Genomic DNA, 22,123 nt, shown 5'->3' with positions numbered 1-22,123 from the left:
AGTAATGGTCTGGTTGAGAGATTCAACCGCACCTTGAAAGGCATGATTATGGGCCTGTCAGAGCCCTTGAGGCGGAAGTGGGACGCCCCCTTGCCATGCCTTCTGTTTGCTTGCAGGGAGGTGGCTCAAAAGGGACTTGGGTTTGGTCCCTTTGAGCTCATCTATGGCCACCCTGTGAGGGGACCTTTGAGTCTGGTAAAGGAGGCTTTGGAGAAAGCTCCTATTAACCCCCCCAGGATATATTTAGCTACATGGTGGCTTTGAGAAACCAGACGGCAGGGTTCAAGAGTCTCGCATAGGAGAACCTGGAAGCAAGCCAGGAGGATATGAAACAGTGGTACGACCGGAATGCCACTCTGGTCGAGCTTCAACCTGGTCAGAAAATTTGGGTGATGGCACCAGTGGAGCCTAGGGCGCTCCAGGATAAATGGACTGGGCCATCTGAGGTGGTGGAGCGCAAGAGTGAAGTCACCTACCTGGTGGACTTGCAGTCTCCAAGGAACCCTTTAAGGGTCCTGCATGTCAACCGCCTCACACCTTACTTTGAGCGGACTGAACTGTCCATGCTCCTTGCGACAGATGACGGGGTAGAGGAGCAGAGTAAGCCTCTTCCTGACCTCCTGTCTGCAGGAGAAAAAGATGGGTCAGTGGAGGGAGTGATCCTCTCCCCCTCCCTGACGAGCAGCAGGTTGGGACGTGGCACGTGTTGGGACAGTTTGCCTCATTGCTTTCCCTGATCCCAGGAGTCACACACTTATGCACACATGATGTGGACACTGGGGACAGTACACCTACTTAACAAAAAGTTTACAGGGTGACTGACAGGGTCAGGGCATGCATTAAGGATGAGGTATCCAAAATGCTTACCCTAGGGGTTACCGAGCACACCAGCAGTCCTTGAGCCAGCCCAGTGATATTGGTCCCAAATGCTGCTGCACCTGGTGCCACTCCAGAACTCAGGTTCTGTGTGGACTACCGGGGACTCAATGTGGTCAGCAAGACTGACGCACACCCCATCCCCTGAGCTGATGAGCTCATTGTCCGGTTAGGAGCTGCCAAGTACCTCAGAACGTTTGACATAACATCTGGGTACTGGCAGATTTGCCTTAACTGAGGGGGGCAAGGAGAGGTCAGCATTCTCTACCCCAGATGGACACTTTCAATTTAAAGTCATGCCATTTGGGATGAAGAATGTCCCTGCCACCTTTCAGAGGTTGGTCAACCAGGTGTTGGCTGGGCTGGATGAGTTTGGTGCCGCCTACCTGGATGACATTGCTGTTTTCAGTTCCACTTGGGAGGAACACCTGCAACACCTCTTTAGGGTGTTAGAGGCACTGCAAAAGGCAGGCCTCATTATTAAGGCAAGCAAGTTCCAAATAGGGCAGGGTTCTGTGGTGTACTTAGGACACCAGGTGGGGAGTGGCCAGGTGGCACCCCTACAGCCAAAAATTGATACAATTCTGGCTTGGGAACCCCCCAAGACCCAGACTGAGGTGAGAGCCTTCTTAAGTCTCACGGGATACTACAGGAGGTTTGTCAAGGGATATGGTACCATTGTTACCCCCTTGACTGAGTTGACTTCGAAGAAGCAACCCAGGAAGGTGATCTGGACAGAGGCTTGCCCGAACGCTTTTCATGCCCTGAAGGCTGCCATGTGCACAGCACCTGTGCTGAAGGCACCTGACTACTCCAAGGAGTTTGTTGTGCAAACAGACGCCTCAGAGCATTGTATTGGAGCAGTACTCTCACAGCTTAATGAAGAGGGCCTAGATCAATCCGTATCTTTCATTAGCAGGAGGTTACTTCCCAGGGAACGTAGGTGGAGTGCCATAGAACATGAAGCGTTTGCTGTGGTCTGGACACTGAAGAAGCTAAGACCCTACTTGTTTGGGACTCACTTCTGAGTTCAGACCGACCACAGGCCCCTCAGATGGTTAATGCAGATGAGGGGTGAGAAACCAAAACTGTTGAGGTGGTCGATTTCCCTACAGGGGATGGACTTTATGGTGGAACACCGTCCTGGTACAGAACACGCCAATGCTGATGGTCTGTCCAGGTTCTTCTGCCTTAATGATGAGAACTCCCATGATGTTGGGTAGTTGCTCCCCACTTTCAGCTGGGGGGAACACGTGTTAGACGTTTCATCCTTGGCGTGGTCTCCCTTAACTTGCCTCTGTTTTCCGGGTTGTTGATGTATGCTGGACTCTGATTTTGCTGTTTTTGTTACTCTGGGCAATTTGTCACTACTAACCAGTGCTAAAGTGCAAGTCCTCCTTTACAAAATGTGTATGTAATTGGCGTATCCATGATTGGCATATTTGATTTACTAGTAAGTCCCTAGTAAAGTGCACTAGTGGTGCCCACGGCCTGTAAACCAAATGCTATTAGTAGGCCTGCAGAACTGGTTGTGCCACCCACATACGTAGCTCTGTAATCATGTCTCAGACCTGCCATTGCAGTGTCTGTGTGTGCATGTTTTAACTGTAAATTTGACTTGGCAAGTGTACCCTCTTGCCAGGCCTAAACTTTCCCTTTTCTTACATGTCAGACACCCCTAAGGGAGGCCCTAGGTAGCCTCAAGGGCAGGGTGCAGTGTATGGTTAAGGTGGGACATATAGTAATGTGTGTTATATGTCCTGACAGTGAAATATTGCTAAATTCATTTTTCACTGTTGCAAGGCCTGTCCCTCTCATAGGTTAACACGGGGGCTTGCTTTAGATCTGATTAAAGTGTAGATTCCCTTTGGGAGTGGATGGACATATGGAGTTTGGGGTCTCTGAGCTCACAATTTAAAAATACATCTTTTAGTGAAGTCGATTTTAAGATTGTGTCTTTGAAAATGCCACTTTTAGAAAGTGAAAATGTTCTTGCTTATACCATTTCTGTGACTCTGCTTGTTTGTGGATTCCCTGTCTGGGTCAGTTTGACAATTGGGCTGGTTGCACTTCACACTAGACAGTGACATAAAGGGAGCTGTTGTGGAGCCTGCATATCCTGATGAGCCATCTGTGCTAGGAGGGAGGGGAGGAGTGGTCACTCACACCTGAAAGGGCTGTGCCTGCCCTCACACAATGCAGTCTCCAACCCCCTGGTGAGTGTCTGGGGCCTGGCCTGAGCAGGGCAGGATTTCACATTCAAGAGAGACTTTGCTTTGAAGAAGGCCTACTTCAAAGGAGAAATCGGGTATAAGAAGGGCACCCAAAACCACAGACCTTAGAACACATCTGGAAACCAAAAGGAACCTCTGCCTGGAGAAGAGCTGAAGAGCTGAGGAAGAAGAGCTGCCCTTTCTGTGACTGTGCTTTGTGGAGCTAGCCTGCAGTTGCTGCTTCTGCCAGAGTAAGATGGCAAAGAGTGGACTTTGTGTGCCTTCCATATTGTGAGGAACTCCAGGGGCTTGATTTAGAGCTTGCCTCCTGTTGTTTGAAGTCTCAGGGACAGCAAAGACTTCTCTCTGCCAGCACCTGGAGTCTCTGGAGAGACTCCTACTCTGCCAAGTGGTGCCCATCCAGTTCCTGGGACCCTGAAAGGAGAAGCTGGCAGCCTAAAAGGAAGAAATTCACGCACAGAACGCCGTGTGGGGAAAAGATCGATGCGACTCCGATCTGCGGCTGAAAATCGACACTTGCCTGCAACGCGACCGAAGAATCAACACAGGGAGCTGGAGAATCGACGTGCAGCATCGCTGGCGGAGGCTGGTGAGATCGCCACCCGCGCAGCGTGTTTTTAGGATCATCGTGCGGCCTGCCCGGACCCGAGATTGCTGACCGGATCAATGCATCACTCTCCTGCAGTGAGAAGAAACGACGTGCCCCAACACGACGAAAGGAGAGACGACGCAGGGTCTCCCTCGTGAGTGAAATCGACGCATCGCAAGCCCTTTTTGATGCACACTCGCCCGTGCAGGGTTATTTTTGATGCACCCATGGTACATTTTCACGCTAAAGGTGTTACTGTGTGTTTAAAACTACATGAAGACTCTTTTTGCTTTTTCATTGATAACTTGACTTGTGTATTGTGGATTTTTGTCATTTTTGTCTTGCTTTGTTTACATAAATATTCTCTATTTTTCTAAACCTGTGTTGTGTCATTTTGCAGTGTTTTCATTAAGTTACTGTGGCCCTCATAAAAGACCGCTGAGGTACCGCCGTGCTGAAGACCGCCAGTGCAGGCGGTTTTCCGTGCAGTGTATTATGACTGCTGGCAGCCCTCCGTCCTTTTTCGGACGGAGAGCCACCAACAGCCATACTGGCAGTCGGCGGGGAAGTGGAGGCTGCTCTACCTCCACCGCCCCGTCATCAGAACACCTCCCACCGAATCACGTTCCATGATTCCGCACACATTTCCCATGATTCCGCACACATTTCCCATACACGCAACACCCCTGCATGCATACACACACTCACACACCTCCTCTACATACTCACACGCACACCACCATGCACGCACACAATATCCCCCACCCCCCCAACAGACGATCAACTTACCTTGTCCGTTGATCCTCCGGGAGGGGGCAGGATCCATGGGGGCTGCACTACCTCCACCGCCCCGTCATCAGAACACCTCCCACCGAATCACGTTCCATGATTCGGTGTGGCGGTGTTCTGGTGACGGGGAGCTGGCGGCGGAGCAGCCCCCATGGATCCAGCCCCCTCCCGGAGGATCAACGCTCAAGGTAAGTTGATCGTCTGTTAGGGGAGGGGGTGGGGAATGTTGTGTGCGTGCATGGTGGTGTGCGTGTGAGTATGTAGAGGAGGTGTGTGAGTGTGTGTATGCATGCGGGGGGTGTTGCATGTATAGAAATTTGTGTGGGTCGGTCTGTGTGCATGTCTGTTTGTATGTGTGCGGGTATGTGTTGTTGTAGTGTATGTGTGCGTGTAGGGGTGTGTGTATGTGCATGTTGGGTGTGGGGGTGCGGAGGGGGGTCCTGCCACCTTTGGGGGGTAGCAGGGGGTGGGTGTGTGGGTTCTCTGGGTGTGGGACAGGGGTTGGGGAGACCCCTATCAGTGCCAGGGAAGGAATTCCCTGGCACTGATAATGCCTACCGCCATGGATTTCGTGGCGGTTCCAAACCACCCGAAATCCATGGTGGTATGCAGGGTCCTGATACTGCCAGAGGTCTGGTGACGGCCGCCGGGCTGGAGACTGAAGTCTCCAGCCCAGCGGTCGGAGTGGAGAAGTGGCAGATGACCATGGCGATAACTGCCATGGTCATAATTCCAGTTTTTTTCCGCCTGCCTGTTGCCGGTTTTACCGCCACTTCTCCCCCGTCCGCCAGGGTTGTAATGAGGGCCTGTGTGTTTTGGTACAAATACTTTACACCTAACACTCTGAACTTAAGCCTACTGCTTGTGCCAAGCTACCAAGGGGGTAAGCAGGGGTTAGCTGAGGGTGATTCTTTTTTACCCTGACTAGAGTGAAGGTCCTTGCTTGGACAGAGGGTAACCTGACACCCAAAGACACCATTTCTAATAGTGGAGAAATTGAATGACCATACTGGACTGTAAGAAAGAAAACATGTCCTTAGTTCAGTTATTTTGGAAGCCACTGTTTTTGTAACTACCTGCAGCCTAGAGATTCACAAATTCTCTAAAGTACCCTATATTTGGAGATGACACAGTATCTGGGACTTCTTTGTATATTACGAGTTTGTATTTATTGTGAGGGAGCAATGACGGACTTTCGACCGTGTAAGCTCCTGTTGGTTCCTCGTTACAACCACATCAAACCTCTTTTGCTGAGGTGTTTTTTTCCGGCCAAATATCTGAACTTAAAACAGAGCCTGTATGCCTCTCACAGACTCATTAGCCCCTCTTTTTTGCTAATTGCCACCTTAATGAATACAGTTTGTTTCATAGTTTGGCTTCTTAACCTCCTTTGTTCTAATCCTAAGAGATCACAACGGACATTTTGAAACAGTCATTCATTCACTGACTAACTTATCTCTTCAGTGGGCACTCTTTACATCCTGCCGTCAGTGCTCGGCTGTGATCCACATAAATAAGTCATTTCCCATGAAATGTCTTAACACTTCACTTCAAGGCAGTGGTTACTCTTTGAGGCCAAATGTAATTCCGTCTGGAGGACTGTTGTTGGCTCTTTCTGCTACAGTCTGGATTCAGGCTCAAGCATTGAATGGAAAAAGCACTTTTAGAAGTTTGAGAGGAATTTTGATAATCTGCAGGTGGGACTTTTTGGACCGTCTTGTCCTGCTGGAGCTATGTGTATCCTTCGATACGACTGACCATGAGATCCTGTTGAAAATAATTTTTTGTTTACTGACTCCACAGACTCCACTACTTGGTGGTTTCATGACATTCCTTTCACCAGATTCCAGAGTTAAGATGGGGCCATGCTATTCTCAGTAAGTAGTCATGTAAGGGGGCATCACATAATTGTTGCCAATCTATTCCACTCTGTTCAATATCTACCTAGCCACTCTCTTTAACTCACTAGAAAAGTTTAATAAGGCCATGCTGTCAAATGCTGAGGCTCAGATATTTCATATAGTTACCTAAGATTCAGTTTCAGAGTTAAATAGTTGCAAAACTGAGCTAATCATGGTTGATTGCTGCAATGAAATAGTTCTCAATGGAACTTCTCTATTTTCTAATCTACAGCTGTCTCCTTTATAGGAAGTTAAGAATATAGGGGCCACATTCACCGAAAATTCATGCAAAGCAGCACGCCACCTTGCTGCGCGAAAGGACAGGCATGTGTCATATTTAACATTGTACAGTGCATTCCTCTTCTTTGCTAGTGGTGGTGCACATTTGGCTAACTAGCACCAATGCATGAACACCTTCTTGCACAAAAACAATCCGCAGAAGCATTTTCCTCCTACTACATGTGCTGCAGCAGCAGGCACATAGAAAGAGGTAAAAACATATGGGTATGCATAGGATTTTGCATTCCCCGGTCTACCACTATCAGTAAATCTCAGAATGCGCCAAAATACAGGGTGGATGCATGGAAACACCCAGACTTCAACTAAGAAACACCTGTATGGGGCAGAGTAGTGCAAGGCAGCAATTTGCACTGCCTTTGCGTTAATCCTTGCATGGCTTGGTATATATCATTCAAGGTTTTACATTGCCCTTGCGTTCTTTTGCGTGGCAGAAGGGCGGAGCAAACCCATGATAACCATGGCCCTAATTGTGATAGTTGACGTTCCCGCCTACCCCGCGGCGTGCTTTGTGAGTTGCATTTTACAGGATCATTGGTACTGCTGCCATGCGTATATCTACTGTAGCACTGGTTTAGATACTAAAATAAAAAAGCAGTTTTAGAATCCGGCCCAAATTGTTGAAGCTTAAGGAATTCCCTTAGTAGCATGGCAACATGTGCAAATCACAGGAAAAGGTGTGCACACGTGATGGCCAGCCTCCCTCTGTGAGTGGCCTGTTGCCACACAAGCACATGGTTGATTTTCTTCCTAAATATGCATCTTCATGTCCTACTCAGATGTGCTTGGTGGATCTCAGTGAGCAGGATTGCCGCCCCCATTCGTGTTGGCAATTGTTATTTCACAGATTCGCTGACTTAGTGCCTGATTTAGAGCTTGGCGGACGGGATAATCCATCACAACGGGGGCGGATAACCCGTCCACCAAAATATAAATCCCATTATATCCTATGGAATTCATATTTCAGCGGTCGGGATATCCATCCCCTTTGTGACGGAGTAACCCATCCGCTGAACTCTAAATCAAGCTCTCTCAAGTAGCACATCAAAATGAAACACCTATGGAATTTTTATTTGGTTGTTGTTACAGATATTAACAATATTACCACCCCTGGGCGCAGAGGAAACTCATCAATTGCAACACTAGTTTAATCTACCAATGGAGATGTATGTTGAACATGAACTCAGGGGCCCCCATACCTTTGAAAGCTGGATGCTCTCCTTGTTGCACCTCTGTGAGCATTGCTCCAGCTGGCAGACGTGTCTTCACGCTGTAAACTGTGCCAGGATCACCCTGGACGGTTCTCAACATGTTCTGGTTGTCAGGGGCTGAACTGGGATCCAGAGCTCATCCTTCTAACAGTGCCTGGAAATACAGCAGCGAGGTTTCCCAGAAATTGCTGTCTTGGGAGCCTTTTGTGTAGCTTTGTTTACACTTGGTACGTGCCCAGCTTGCCATGCCAGGACCTCAGCACGCGCACCATCGGCCAACTCTGAGTGGGCCGAGATTGGGAAGCTGAAAAAGCTGCAGCAAAGGTGCAGGAGGATGCCAGCCGGTGCAATGCCCGTGTCTCCTTGAATGCGCTAACAGTGTCACTGATGTCTTTTTCGGGGAAAGAACCTAGGCCCATATTTATACTTTTTTAGCACTGCATTTGCGTTGTTTTTTGACGCAAAAGTGGTGCAAACACAAAATCCAAGGCCCATAGTTATAATTTTTTAGCGTCACATTTCTGCCACTTTTTGACGCAAAAACTACGCTAACTTACAAAATATAATTGTATTCTGCCAGTTTGCACCGCTTTTGCGTAAAAAAATGACGCAAATACGGTGCTAAACAGTATAAATATGGGCCTAATTCTATTTTGTAAGTGTGCGTCGATTTTGCGTAAAAAAAACAGCGCAAATGCGGTGCTAAAAAGTATAAATATGGGCCCAAAGGTCTGATGGTCACTGCAAGAACGTCTGCATGTGTGAAGGCTACGATTTGTGAAATTTGGGCTTCAGGGGTGATTTTCGCAGACTACAAAATGTACTCGACACCTTAACGCTTTTCTCTTGTGAATTTATCAATAATCTGATGTGCTCATGCGCATACTTCCACCACTGCCTTTGTTAATGCTGCTCTGAGTCCATGGGTAGAATAATGGAACTGAATGTAAATTGAGATGGCATCTTATAGGCATATCCTGAACTCCGTGCTAGCTTACTCTTGGTAGCAGGAATCAGGGAGAATGTTTCACCTCTGCTTGTTGAAAGCCACTAGGCAGCTCCAAGGACTCTCACACTATACATAAATTGACAAAAGGTTTTATACAACATGCTCTATTATCTAATGCACATCATAGGCATCAATTCACCAAAATTCCAGGGGTAGTGGAAGTGACATCACGTGCCCTCTGTCCTCCACTTCACTCACAGACACATATTTACAAATTCACACAAATTCATACTTACACACACACTCTCACATAAACCCGCTCTCACCCGCAAGCACGCACACAACATATATTTAAAAGCATTTTTACCTACCTCAGCTGCCATGGGAGGGCATATTCACATTTTTATTATACTAATAGTGAATAATATTTTATTATTCACTGTTAGTGTAATAAAAAATTGACAGAAAACAAAGAGAGCAGAGCACCAACCAACGTCCATAAGGAGGAGCTGCCCCTGTGTTCCTAGCACTGAATTTGCCACCTCTGAAGCCAAGGCTCACAAAGGCAGTGCCAGGGGTCGCAATCGGCAAGTCAGGGGTCGCAGCTGCGACCCCTGGTGCCCCCTTACTGCCGTCCATGGTGCACATCCTACAAGCCATGCAGAACTGCAGACTCTTTCCTGTTGACTATTACTAAGATGACACCTGTGTGTGTGTATGGGGGGAGGAGAGGGAATATTTTCTGCAACAGGTACCTATGACATGTCAATTTCAAGACATGTCTTAAAACATTAGACCATATTTACAAGAAAGTGGTGCATCACAAGTAATTTACAATACGGTGCTCCATGGCACATGTTAGGGGCAATAGCGTAAGTTTTGTTTTTACGCTATTGTAATGCTTTACTGGTTTAGAGTAAAAAAATTATGCTAATCCAGTATAGTGTTAAGAGGCCCATTGAAATCAATGGGAGCCTCATTTTAACGCCTGCTTCAAGCAGACATTAAAGATTACGCTAGAAATGGCGCAATGGAATCTTGTGGATTCCATCGTGACATTTTTAGCGACCCTCTAACGAGGGAACGCCCCCTTTGCATACATCATGCATATCTTATGCATGATGTGGCGCAAAGAGTTTATATGGTGGCACAAACCTGGTTTGTGCCACCTTGTAAATATGTCTGTATGGTAGTGTCACATTAGCGTCACGTTTGCGGCACAAATGTTGCCTCAAATGTGGTGCTAAGGGGCGCCAGAGCCTTGTAAATCTGTCCGTTTGTCCTTAAACAATTAATTGAGAATCTCTATCAATCTTTCCTAGCTGAGTATGTTGGGTCTTTCTTGTTATGTGGCGGAGTAGAAACCTAAAAACAATTAAGCCTTAGATGGTATCCTTCGGAAGACTTAGCTGTCAGTCTACAAAGCAGATATATGAAGCTTCTCAGTCCAATCATTTGTTATATCATGCAGGAGTGGGCTAAGTTGCTAACTTTGCCTGAATGTTTCAAAACTGTCCTTCATACTGTCTGGAAATGTTCTCAGCTTCTTCCAACTTTGTTTTTGGGTAAATATTTCCATAAGAAAAAGCATTATCAAAATAATTATCCTTCTAAGCTGTTTTCTACAGGCTTTCGCCTACAGAGCTATATTTAGTAAACATTTTCTCCCACATTTTGTGAGGTTATTTTCAGAATGAGGTATCCAGAACTGAAACTTCCTGCCAGAGGGAGAGCAGTGTAACTTCACAAAAGATGTCTCCAGAGGAACCGGTGGACAGGAAGGCTGAGAGGGAATTCAGGATACAAAAGATCAACCGCAAGATGAAGGAAAAGAAACTGGCCATGGAGGCAGAGAAGAGATAAATGGCTCATGTAAGGAGCCTCAGACAGCTGGACATAAGAGATAGACAGGTGGAGCCCAGCAATATTGGAATCTTCTGGAGACAAGAGGGTCCACATTCCGATGGATCTGGACCAAAATTGACCAACATTTAGGGGCATATTTAAAAAAGTAGCGCTGCATAAAGTGCAGCATCATTTTTCTTGCGCCCCTTAATGCCACCCTAATGCCTCCATATGTGTGCTGTATTTAAAATATGGTGCACCATGGTAGTAGTTTGGGGACTAGCATCAGAATGTTCGATGCTAGTCCAGTGCTTTGCAGGATTAGTGTAAAACATTTTTACGTTAATCCTGCAAAGCACCAAGAGGCCTATTGTAATCAATAGAAGCCTCCTTTTGACGCCTGCTCAGAGCAGGTGTTAAAAGTGCTGGAAAAAAATTACGCAAAGAAATCTGTTAGATTTCTTCGCACCATTTCTTTTGCCCCCCCTAACAGGGGAACACCTCCTTTGCATACATTATGCCTGGTGCAGGCATTATGTAGCGCAAAGGGTTACAGCATTGTGCCACTTTGTAAATATGGTGCAGCGTTTTTGGCCTTTGAACACCACATTAGCATAAAAAAATTACACTAATGTGGCGTTAGAATGGCACGAGGGGCTCTTAAATAGGCCAGTTGGTGCTGTGTTTGCCTCACAGAAGTGAAGCGAACCAGCACAAAATGTTTTTTTTTTTGTTATTTACTTTCCAGTGCAAACCTTTTTAGCACTGGAAATTGCCCAAAAACAACGCAAAGCAGTGTAATGTGCTGCTTTGCGTTACTTAGCATCAAGAGGGCATCACATGTATGTTCCCAAAAAATTTACGTTATTTGAAATGAGAAATGTTAAAAAGAGAAATGTTTTCATTTCTCCATTCTTTTCTGACTTTGCATGTGTATGGCACTTTATAGCACACATACAATGTCAAATCTATTAAAAGTTGTCTAGACATATGCCCTTTTTTAAAGGAAAATTACGGAGCGCGATGCTGCCTTAAAATTGGCAGCGCCGCGCTCCGTCATTTTCACAACGCAGGGATGCACCGTATTTAATTGAATACAGAGCACCCCTGTGTTGACCCCTGCGTTGGCACTAAATTTAGCTGCCAACGCAGGCATTCTTGCACCATCGTGCAAGGATGTCTGTTTTGAGGGATGTTAGAAATGGGGTCTTTGGTTGGCAGTCAGGTTACCCCCTGCCCAAGCAAGGACCCTCACTCTAGTCAGGGTAAAGCAGAATCACCCTCAGCTAACCCCCGCTCACCTCCTTAGTATCTTGCCACGAGCAGGCAGGCTTAACTTCAGAGTGCTAGGTGTAAAGTATTTGTACCAACACACACAGTAACTTGATCAAAACAGTACAAAATGACACAACACAGGTCTAGAAAAATAGAAAGTATTTATCTAAACAAAACAAGACCAAAACAACAAAAATACACAATACACAAGTCAAGTTATCAATTAGAAACCAAAAACAGTCTTCATGTAATTTTAAACACAACGCTAATGCTGTTAGTGCAGAAATGTACCTGGGTGCATCAAAAATAACCCCACATGGGCGAATGTGCGTCAAAAGGGGCATACGATGTGTCAATATCACTCACAAACAAGATTGTGTGTTGTTTCTTCTTCAGTCGGTTCGGTGTCCGTCATTTCTTCTCTCTGCAGGAGAGCGATGCGTCAATCCAAACTGCACTCTTGGGTCTGGGCAGGCCTTGCGTCATTTTTACACACCCAGTGATGTTTGCAGAGATAATCCTGCCGCACAGTGATCTAAAAACCATGCAGTGCGGGTTGCGATCTCACCGGCCTCCATCAGCGATGCTACGCATCGTTTCTCTAGCCATGTACATCAATCTTCCAGCCGTGCTGCAGGCGAGCATCGTTTACAGCTGTGAAGTAGGTAGGTGTTGATTTTTCAGCTGCGTCTCGGAGTTACGTTGATCTTTTCCCCGCACGGCAGTCTTTGCGTGGATTTCTTACTCTTGTTCTGCCAGCTTATCCTTTCAGGGTCCCAGGAGTTGGATGGGCAGCACATGGCAGGGTAGGAGTCTCAGCAGAGGCTACAGGTGCTTGCAGAGAGAAGTCTTTGCCGTCCCTGATACTTCAACAACAGGAGGCAAACTCTACTTCAAGCCCTTGGAGAGTTCTTCACATGCAGGAAGGCACACAAAGTCCAGTCTTTGTCCTCTTTCACAGGCAGAAGCAGCAACTGCAGGATAGCTCCACAAACCACAGTCCCAGGCAGGGCAGCTCTTCTTCCTCAGCTCTTCAGCTCTTCTCCAGGTGGAGGTCCCTCTTGGTTTCCAGAAGTGTCCTAAAGACTGTGGGTTTGGGTGCCCTTCTTATACCCATTTTGCTCTTTGTAGGCTTACTTCAAAGAAAAGTCTCTCTTGTTTGTGAAATCCTGCCTTCCCCAGGCCAGGCCCTAGACACACACCAGGGGGTTGGAACTGCATTGTGTGAGGGCACGCACAGCCCTTTCAGGTGTGAGTGACCACTCCTCCTCTCCCTCCCAGTACAGATACCTCATCAGGATATTCAGGCTACATCCCAGCTCCCTTTGCGTCACTGTCTAGAGAGAGGTGCAAACAACCCAGCTGTCAAACTGACCCAGACAGGGAATCTACAAACAGGCAGAGTCACAGAATGGTTTAAGCAAGAAAAAGCTTGCTTTCTATAAGTGGCTACTAAAAGATGTATTTTTAAATTTTGAGTTCAGAGACCCCAAACTCCACATGTCTATCCGCTCCCAAAGGGAATCTACACTTTAACCATTTTTAAAGGTAACCCCCATGTTAACCTATGAGAAGGACAGGTCTTGCAACAGTGAAAACCGAATTTAGCAGTATTTCACTGTTAGGACATATAAACACATTAGGATATGTCCTACCTTGAACATACACTGCACCCTGACCATGGGGCTACCTAGGGGTCTACCTTAGGGGTGCCTAACATGTACGAAAAAGGGAAGGTTTTAGGCCTGGCAAGTGGGTACACTTGTGAAGTTGAATTGGAAGTTTAAAACTGCACACACAGACACTGCAGTGGCAGGTCTGAGCCATGTTTACAGGGCTACTCATATGGGTGGCATAGCCAGTTTTGCAGGCCCACTAGCAGCATTTGATTTACAGGCCTTGGGCACCTCTACTGCACTTTACTAGAGACTTACTACTAAATCAAATATGCCAATAAGGGTAAAGCCAATCAACAATATAATTTACACAGAGAGCATATGCACTTTAGCACAAGTTAGCAGTAATAAAGTGCCCCGAGTCCGGAAGCCAACAAAACAGGTCAGAAAAAGTAGGAGGAAGGAGGCAAAATTGGCTCTATAATAATCTCAGATCATGCTCCACTGAGTATGGAACTTGATTTTATGCCACATAATCAGCCAAAAAATAGATAGAGATTTAATAATTCTTTACTTCTTAATACAACTTTTTCTCAACTTTTTGAAAAGTTTGTAACACAATTCTTTTTAGACAATGGTACCCCTCAGTTATCTGTTCAGATCATTTGGGATGCTTTCAGGGCTGCATCTAGGGATTTTATGATTTCCTATGTTGCCAACAAAAGGAAAACTGCTCCTAAAAAAATTACTTCAATCCATGGATCGTATCAAACAATTAGAAAATATATGTTACTCTCCCATATCTACAAATTGTCTCAAGGAACTACGTCAAGCTAAGTTTACTTTTAATAAGAATTCGACTGATATTGCTAATTCTTATCTTCTTAAATCTAGTGCTAAGTACTATGGGGGTCAAAACAAATCAGGAAAGCTTCTAGCAAATTGTCTTAAAATTAATTAAACAGGATAGAACAAAGATAGAATCTATTTACAATACTTCCAATTCTTTATTACATAAGAATGATGAAATCTTAGATGATTTTTTCATTTCTTTAAACAATTATATACACCTGAATCTTACCCCACGCAGGATCTTATCAATCAATATCTGTCAACTATTAATCCACCTGTAATTACCCCTTTTGAATTTTCTGCTCTTGATAATGATATTTCCAATAAAGAAATTCTTAATGCAATCGGGCCCATATTTATACTCTGTTTGTGCCGGATCTGTGACATTTTTTTTTGTGTCATTAGCTGTTTTGTTTACGCAAATCTGGTGCAAACTTACTCCATATTTATATTTTGGCGCTAGACATGTCTAGTGCCAAAATATTGGAATTAACGTCATTTTTTGCCTGCGGAAAACTACCTTGCAACAATGAGATGGAAGGTAGGCGTTCCCGGGCAAAAAATGTCTTAAAGGCCCTAGCGCTTTATTTATCTTCATGCAAAAATCACGCACGGGAGGAGGAGGGCCTTAAACAATGGAGCTAAACCTGCTTAGCTCCATTATTTAATGCCTGTGTATGGGCAGGCGTATGGGGACCTGTAGGCAGATTTCCATGGTTGGAGACCATGGAAATTGCCCACAGGTGCCTTTCCCTGCCCCTAGGGACACCCCCACCCACCCCTACCCACACCAGGAGGTCACCCACGGATGGGGGACCCATCCGAAGGCAAGTCTGGGTAGTTTTTTTTTTTTCCCTCCAACGCCGCTAGGGGGCCCTGACTTGGGGCCCCCTGCACGGCACTGTCCAAAGTGGCCATGCCCAGGGGACATTTGTCCCCTTGTTATGGGCATTGGGGTGGTGGGCATGGTCCTGTCTTTAGTAAGTCAGGAGCCATGTTCATGAGACTTGTGCGCCAGGAAATGGCACTACACTGCTTAGAGGCAATTTCTTTGCCTCTAAACAGTGCCGCGCCATAATTTGGTGCACAAGCCCCGGTTCCCCTACGTATCCCAGGCCCTGTTAGCGTCCTTTCAAAGGACGCTAAAAGGGCCTTAGCGCCGGCTAGCGCCATTCCTTAAATATGACGCCCGGTCGTCGTCTGGAAATGGCGCTAGCCGGCGCTATACTTTTTGCTGCAAACCTGCACTAACACAGATTTGCGGCAAAAAGTTTAAATCTGCCCCTAAATCTTATCAAGAAAGGTAAAGGTAGAGCTCCGGGACCAGATCGTTTTACTATAGAGTTTTATTTAAATTTCTCCAAAATATTAGTTCTAAGATTATTTCAACTTTTTACATATTTCGTCAAAGCAATATCATCTGGAGACTCTTTTCAAGATGCTTTAATTTGTCTTATACCAAAAGATAACAAAGATCCAAAGTTTTATAAGAATTATAGACCAATTTCTCTAACTAATTTGGATTATGAATTTTTTGCTAAAATTGCTGCTCTGCGTTTGGTTCCGCTTCTTCCCAAATTAATTGATAAGGAGCAATCTGGTTTTATTAAAGGATGTCTATTATCCGATAACACAAGATTACTTTTTAATATTTTATGTAAGTCTCTTGCTTATGAAGACTCTCTATCAGCAATTGCTCTGGATGCTGAAAAAGCTTTTGACTATGTTATTTTAAAGATACAATTTCCTGTAATTGTTTGCAATTATTTTCTACTCTTGACTCTCTCATATCTAAATGGAATCCTTTATATTTATCCGGGTAGGGTAGATTACATTCTCTTAAAATGATGTTGCTCCCTGTAATCCTTTTTTACTTATCAAACATGCCGATTAATATCCCATGTCATTGTTTTAAGAAGATGAATTCATATGGAATAATGAAAACCCTAGAATGTCCCTCCAAAAATTAATGAGACATAAACACTTTGGAGGGGTTAATTTTCCTGATCTCCGCTCATATCATATGGCCTTTTTCCTTAAACAAGCTTCTTATTTATTAAATGAAGATGATTCTACTATTCCACCATTTAACCATTATGGGTTGAAGGTAAAAAGTAATTTGTTGTCCCTTTTACATTTCCTATTTTGAAAAACTCATGCAGAATTCTACAGCCAATTTTTGCTCCGTACAATGGAGATGAAGTGCAGTTTCTGAATTCGTCAACTTGGTATAATAAATACATCAAGATGAATATAGAACTATTTACTGGAAAACGTGGCATTTAAAGGGGTTAAAATGGGTGCACCAACTATTTGAAAATTAATCTCCTCTTTCTTTTGCACAGGCACAACTTCTTTTATCTTTTCTGTCCTCTTTTGCTACAAAATATGATGTTTCAATACATGTCGTAAATAGTTCATATCAACTTCTTGCAGCTCAGCAAACACTTTCTGTCCGACCTTCTCCAATTAAGCATCTTCTATTACAGTCTCCATCAGCTTCTCGTGTTTATCAAATAATTACTGCTTCTCCTGATGAGAGACCTAAATCTACAATAGAATTACAGTGGGAGAAAGATTTGCAGCGTTCATTTTCAACTTCTTTATGGAATGAGGTGTGGATTAAAATACGGAAATCCTCAAGAGCAGCTAGTGCAATTAAAACTTTATGTTTTCTATATAATAGATTATTAATCACGCCATCATTTTTTCATAAAATGAATTCTAATCTTCCGTCCTCTTGTTGGTCTTGTAATAGGCCATTCTCAGATCTTAAACATATGCTTTTTTATTGTTCTTTTAAATTTCAATGTTGGGTTAAAGTATGGAATCAAATAAACACTATTTTTAACACTCAAATTACCTTAAGTTTCACAAATATATTTTTGGGCAGTCTTGCCGAGGAATGGTCTCGATATCAAAAAAGAAATATCTTAATCTTAGATTTATTATTAGCTGTTGCTTTTCAATAAATTACTAAAACTTGGAAGGACTCTTCTAAATTTTATGACAAGACCGGAGGCTCTATTATGCGTTCTTTTCTTACTTTAATTTAAACAGCAGCAGTCAAGAAACTACAACTCCCAAGAGGGTTAGCTAAAGACTAACCAATGGGAGCAAAACAAAAACCAGAAATGGACCAATAGCAAAGGGCCACAAACCATAGAGTGTACCCTTGACTGCAAGCAGCCCTCTTTTCTTGCTGCTCGCAGTCAAGATAAGTACTCTCATTTCGTCTTCTATGTACTAACTGTTTTCAGATATTGTATTTACTGCATATTCTATTGTACTGTTTATTTTTAGCTTCCACATCGGGGGAATACCCTATTTTTCTGTTCCTTCACCGCTCCGCGGCGGTTTTATCCCGGTTTTAGTTAACTATTCTTTCTTCCCCGTTCCCCCTCCGGCGGCCTCGGCCGTTCCAGGAGCGCGCTCCGTTCAACATTCTATTGCGCAGTTAATCTTCCGAACCTGTCAGCCGCGTCTCAGTTCGACGCGCGTCTGACAGGGAATTCCTTACCGGCTCAGCTGTTTGCCGCTCTCCTCTTAGAGCGGCTCTACGCGTCTTCTCCACACGACGCCGGCTACAAAGGACAGCGCTGCTATTACTGCTGTTCACCAGTGCCGCCTCGCTCCTCGTCTGGCTTTGTCATCCGGATCTCCGCCCCGGGGAGGAGCCTAGCCTCAACACACGGAGCGTGCTGCTCCTATTAACCTTTTGTTAACCTCTCCTGAGTGCCTCTTCAACATATTTTCTGGGCTTTGTCTCTGGCATTTCTGCCCGCATTTTTTTCTGTTGTTATGGAATCAGGGAGTTCTCCCTCAAGGTCTGCCTCTGAAGAGGAAGAAGAATCCTTTCAACAGGATTTGAATAAATTAATCCAGTCCTCCGTTAAACATGCCATGAAAGCATCCATGGAAAAAATGTCTAAAAATATTGAGAATACTGTCATGTCCATGGTGTCCAAATCTATGGCCCATTCTGCGGGGGAAAGCAGAAAACGGAAATTATCCTCTGTTAAATCACGTAAAGGCGCACAAACAGAGAGTGAGCTTGCCTCACACAAGAATGAGGACTTGATTCCTCCCAGGCCTCCTACTAAGGAGGGGATTTCCACCAAAAATACGATCGCTCAATCGAAATGTAAATCAAAATTAAAACTCGTTACTGCGCCTAAAAAGATTGTGATCTCAAAAATTTTGGACACGGACGATGAGGACATGGATGATCTATCTCAGTCTGACAATCCGGATGATACGTTTTCCTCCCCCAAACGTATCAAACTTGCAACAGATGGTCCCTCTACCAGCGTAGTTGACTCAGAGGGCGTTCCTATGTTTGATCCGTCACTCATACACCATCCTAACTCTACCGAATGGCTTCCGTTAGACCATGTAGGTGATTATATCACTTCCCGCTTACGCCTCCCTTTAGACAAGCAAACCAGATCCAAGTTAAAATCAGAATGTCCCAGACCTTCGTTGGATTCCAATATTACGGCAACCCCAATTATTGATGACTCACTCATCACCTTTTTCACCAAATTCGGCAAGGATCCCCGGAAGGGAGTCGACAAGGCTTGGACCACTTGCCAGGACAAGCTCCTGGACGTGGTAGGCCCGCTGGCAAGGATCTTTGACATAGCTGAATCTGCTAGGTTGGAGGAATCGCCTATTGATCCCTTAGATCTTTCTCTCTGGACTCAGAGAGCCTTTTGTCTTTTAGGTAATGCCAACTCGGCTATCATTCACGAAAGGCGTAAGGGCCTTCTCCTCAAAATGGACCCCAAGCTAGCTAACTTGGCTACTCGAGACCCCGGTATTCAGGCCGATGGAAAACTCTTTGGGGATAACTTCATAAAAGATGTGAGCCGTTTTGTTTCAACGTTCTCATCCTTGGACAAAGCCCAACAAAATCTCAAGAAGGTTTTCAACCAACGTGTTTTTTCCCGGGCCGGTAGAGGTAGGAGCCGCTTTACCGGCCGCACATACAGAAACCAAGGCTCAAGAGGATATTCCAATTCCTCCAACTCCTATCCCCACGAATTCAAACCCCACGTCTACCCACAAAGAACTAGAGGTTTCCGCAACCGTGGCCAGCGTTTCTCCAGACCGCCCATTAATCAAGGTAAGCCAACTTTCTGGCCCTCCCGTAGGAGGTCGCCTTCGCTTCTTCCTTCAGAAGTGGAAGTCAATTTCTGCAGATCCTTGGGTCCTCTCCACGGTTCAGGGATACCAGATCGAACTTCTTTCTCCCCCCCTCCAGCTCTGTCTTCCTCCTCTCCCAAAGTTTTCTCTAGAAATGTTTTCATTAATCTCTTCGGAGATTCAATCTCTCTTAAAAAAGGAGGCCATCCAGCTTTGCACTCCAGACCCTTCCGGGTTCACCAGCTCTATATTCCTCGTCCACAAAAAGAACAAAAAGCTCAGACCGGTAATCAATCTGAAATCTTTCAATCAGTTTGTCATCTATCGACACTTCAAGATGGAAACTATTCTCCATCTCAGGGATATTTTACTCCAGTTCGATTGGCTAGTCAGACTAGATTTACAGGACGCATACTTGACCATCCCTATTCATCATTCTCACAGAAGGTTTTTGCAATTTCTTTGGAATTCAAAAACTTATCAATTTTCCTCTCTTCCTTTCGGCCTATCCTCCGCTCCTTGGTGCTTCACGAAACTGTTGAAGCCGGTCGTAACCTTCCTAAGCTCCCTGGGTATCAGACTGATAATTTATCTCGACGACATTTTGATCATGCACCAAAACAAAGCCTCTTTGCTTTCTCACCTTCAGTTAACATCCACTCTCCTCTCGGACCTCGGCTTCTTGATAAACCTCGAAAAGTCAGTTCTCTTACCTTGCCAACAAATAGAGTTTCTAGGCTTCCAAATAGATTCCGTCTCGGCCACTCTGTTCCTTCCCCATTCCAAAGTTTCTGCAATAAAAAAAGAACTAATCTTAACCCTTCAAAAAGATTCTATTTCCCTCAGAACCCTCGCAAGGGTTGTCGGTCTTCTCTCGTCCTCTATTCAGGCCATCTTTCCAGGTCCCCTTCACTACCGCGCCCTCCAGCGCCTCAAAATCCTTCACCTTCGTCGAGGACTGGCTTATTCCGACCTTGTCTCCTTGGACCTAGAATCCCAGATGGAAATCCAATGGTGGATATCCCATTTAGAGGCTTGGAACGGCAGATCCATCTTCCCCTCTGTGCCCGATCTTGTGTTAGAATCAGATGCAAGTCTCACGGGTTGGGGCGCCCGCTGTGGTTCGATATCGACTGGCGGTATATGGTCCGCAGAGGAGTCCAGATTGCACATAAATTGTTTAGAGCTTCTTGCAGGCTCCTTTGCGATCAAGAGCTTCACAAAAAACAGAGCACGATGCTTCATTCTACTCCTTATGGACAATATATCAGCGGTGCGCTACATCAACCGTTTAGGGGGCACCAGGTCCAGACCACTAGCCCTATTAGCCAAGAGCCTCTGGGACTTTTGCCTGTCCCACAAAATTTCCCTCTTAGCGGAGTATCTACCAGGATCGTTGAATTCAAATGCAGACTGGCATTCTCGCCACCTCACCGACTCCAGCGACTGGAAATTACACCAGTCAGTCTTTCATCAGATAGAAAGGAAATGGGGTCCTTTCCAAATAGACCTCTTTGCGTCCAGACTCAACACCCAACTTCCCCAATTTTTCAGCTGGCGCCCGGATCCTCTGGCGTTGGCCACAGACGCTTTCCTACAAGATTGGTCCGGTTCCCTCAACTATGCCTTCCCTCCTTTCATCTTGATCAACAGAGTTCTGAATCAGGTCAGACGTCAGCAGGCATCCCTCGTTCTGCTAACCCCCTTTTGGCAATCTCAGGTTTGGTTCCCTCCCCTTCTCGAGCTGGCTGTGGATTTTCCTATTCTACTCCCGACATTTCCATCTCTCATTCTAGATCCTTTCGATCGCCCTCACGATCTCATTCTAGATCAATCTCTAACTCTTTCAGCCTGGCTCATTTCCGGTCTACCCAACAGACCCATACTATTTCGGCAGAAGCTTCAGAGTTCATCAATAACGCATGGGCACCCGGCACGAGACGAGCCTATAAGTCAGCTTGGGCTCTTTGGTCAAGCTGGTGTCTGGGAAAGTGTTCCAATCCCTTTTCAGCGGATCTAAGTCTTATTATTAATTTCCTTGCCTCCCAGGCGGGCTTAGGTAAGTCATACCGCACAATAAATCTTTACAGATCGGCTATTTCCATGAACCACTCCAATATTGACGGAAACCCTGTTGGGTCTCATCCTTTAATCTGTTGTCTCCTAAAAGGAGTCAAGCTCTCTAAACCTCCTTCTGCCAGGTACTCACATATCTGGGACGTCTCTCTAGTTTTGAATCTCTTTCTCTCCTGGCCAGATAACCCAAGTCTTTCGCTTAAGATGCTTTGTGCTAAACTTACCATGTTACTATGCTTAATTTCTATAAAAAAGGACTTCGGACGTTAGGTCCCTAGACGTCTCTGCCCGACAATTCTTACCTTCAGGGGTCCTATTTCACATTTCCAAACGTACCAAAACTAACTTACATTCTGTTTTCTACCCTTTCTTTCCGAACAAACCAAAGTTGTATGTAAGTCTTTGTTTAAAAGAATATGAAAAAAGAACCATTAACCTGAGAACGTCCTCTTCCAATCAATTGTT

Source organism: Pleurodeles waltl, chromosome 3_1 (assembly GCF_031143425.1).
Source record: "Pleurodeles waltl isolate 20211129_DDA chromosome 3_1, aPleWal1.hap1.20221129, whole genome shotgun sequence".
NCBI classification, from domain to species: Eukaryota; Metazoa; Chordata; class Amphibia; order Caudata; family Salamandridae; genus Pleurodeles; species Pleurodeles waltl.
This window is presented reverse-complemented; position numbering follows the sequence as displayed.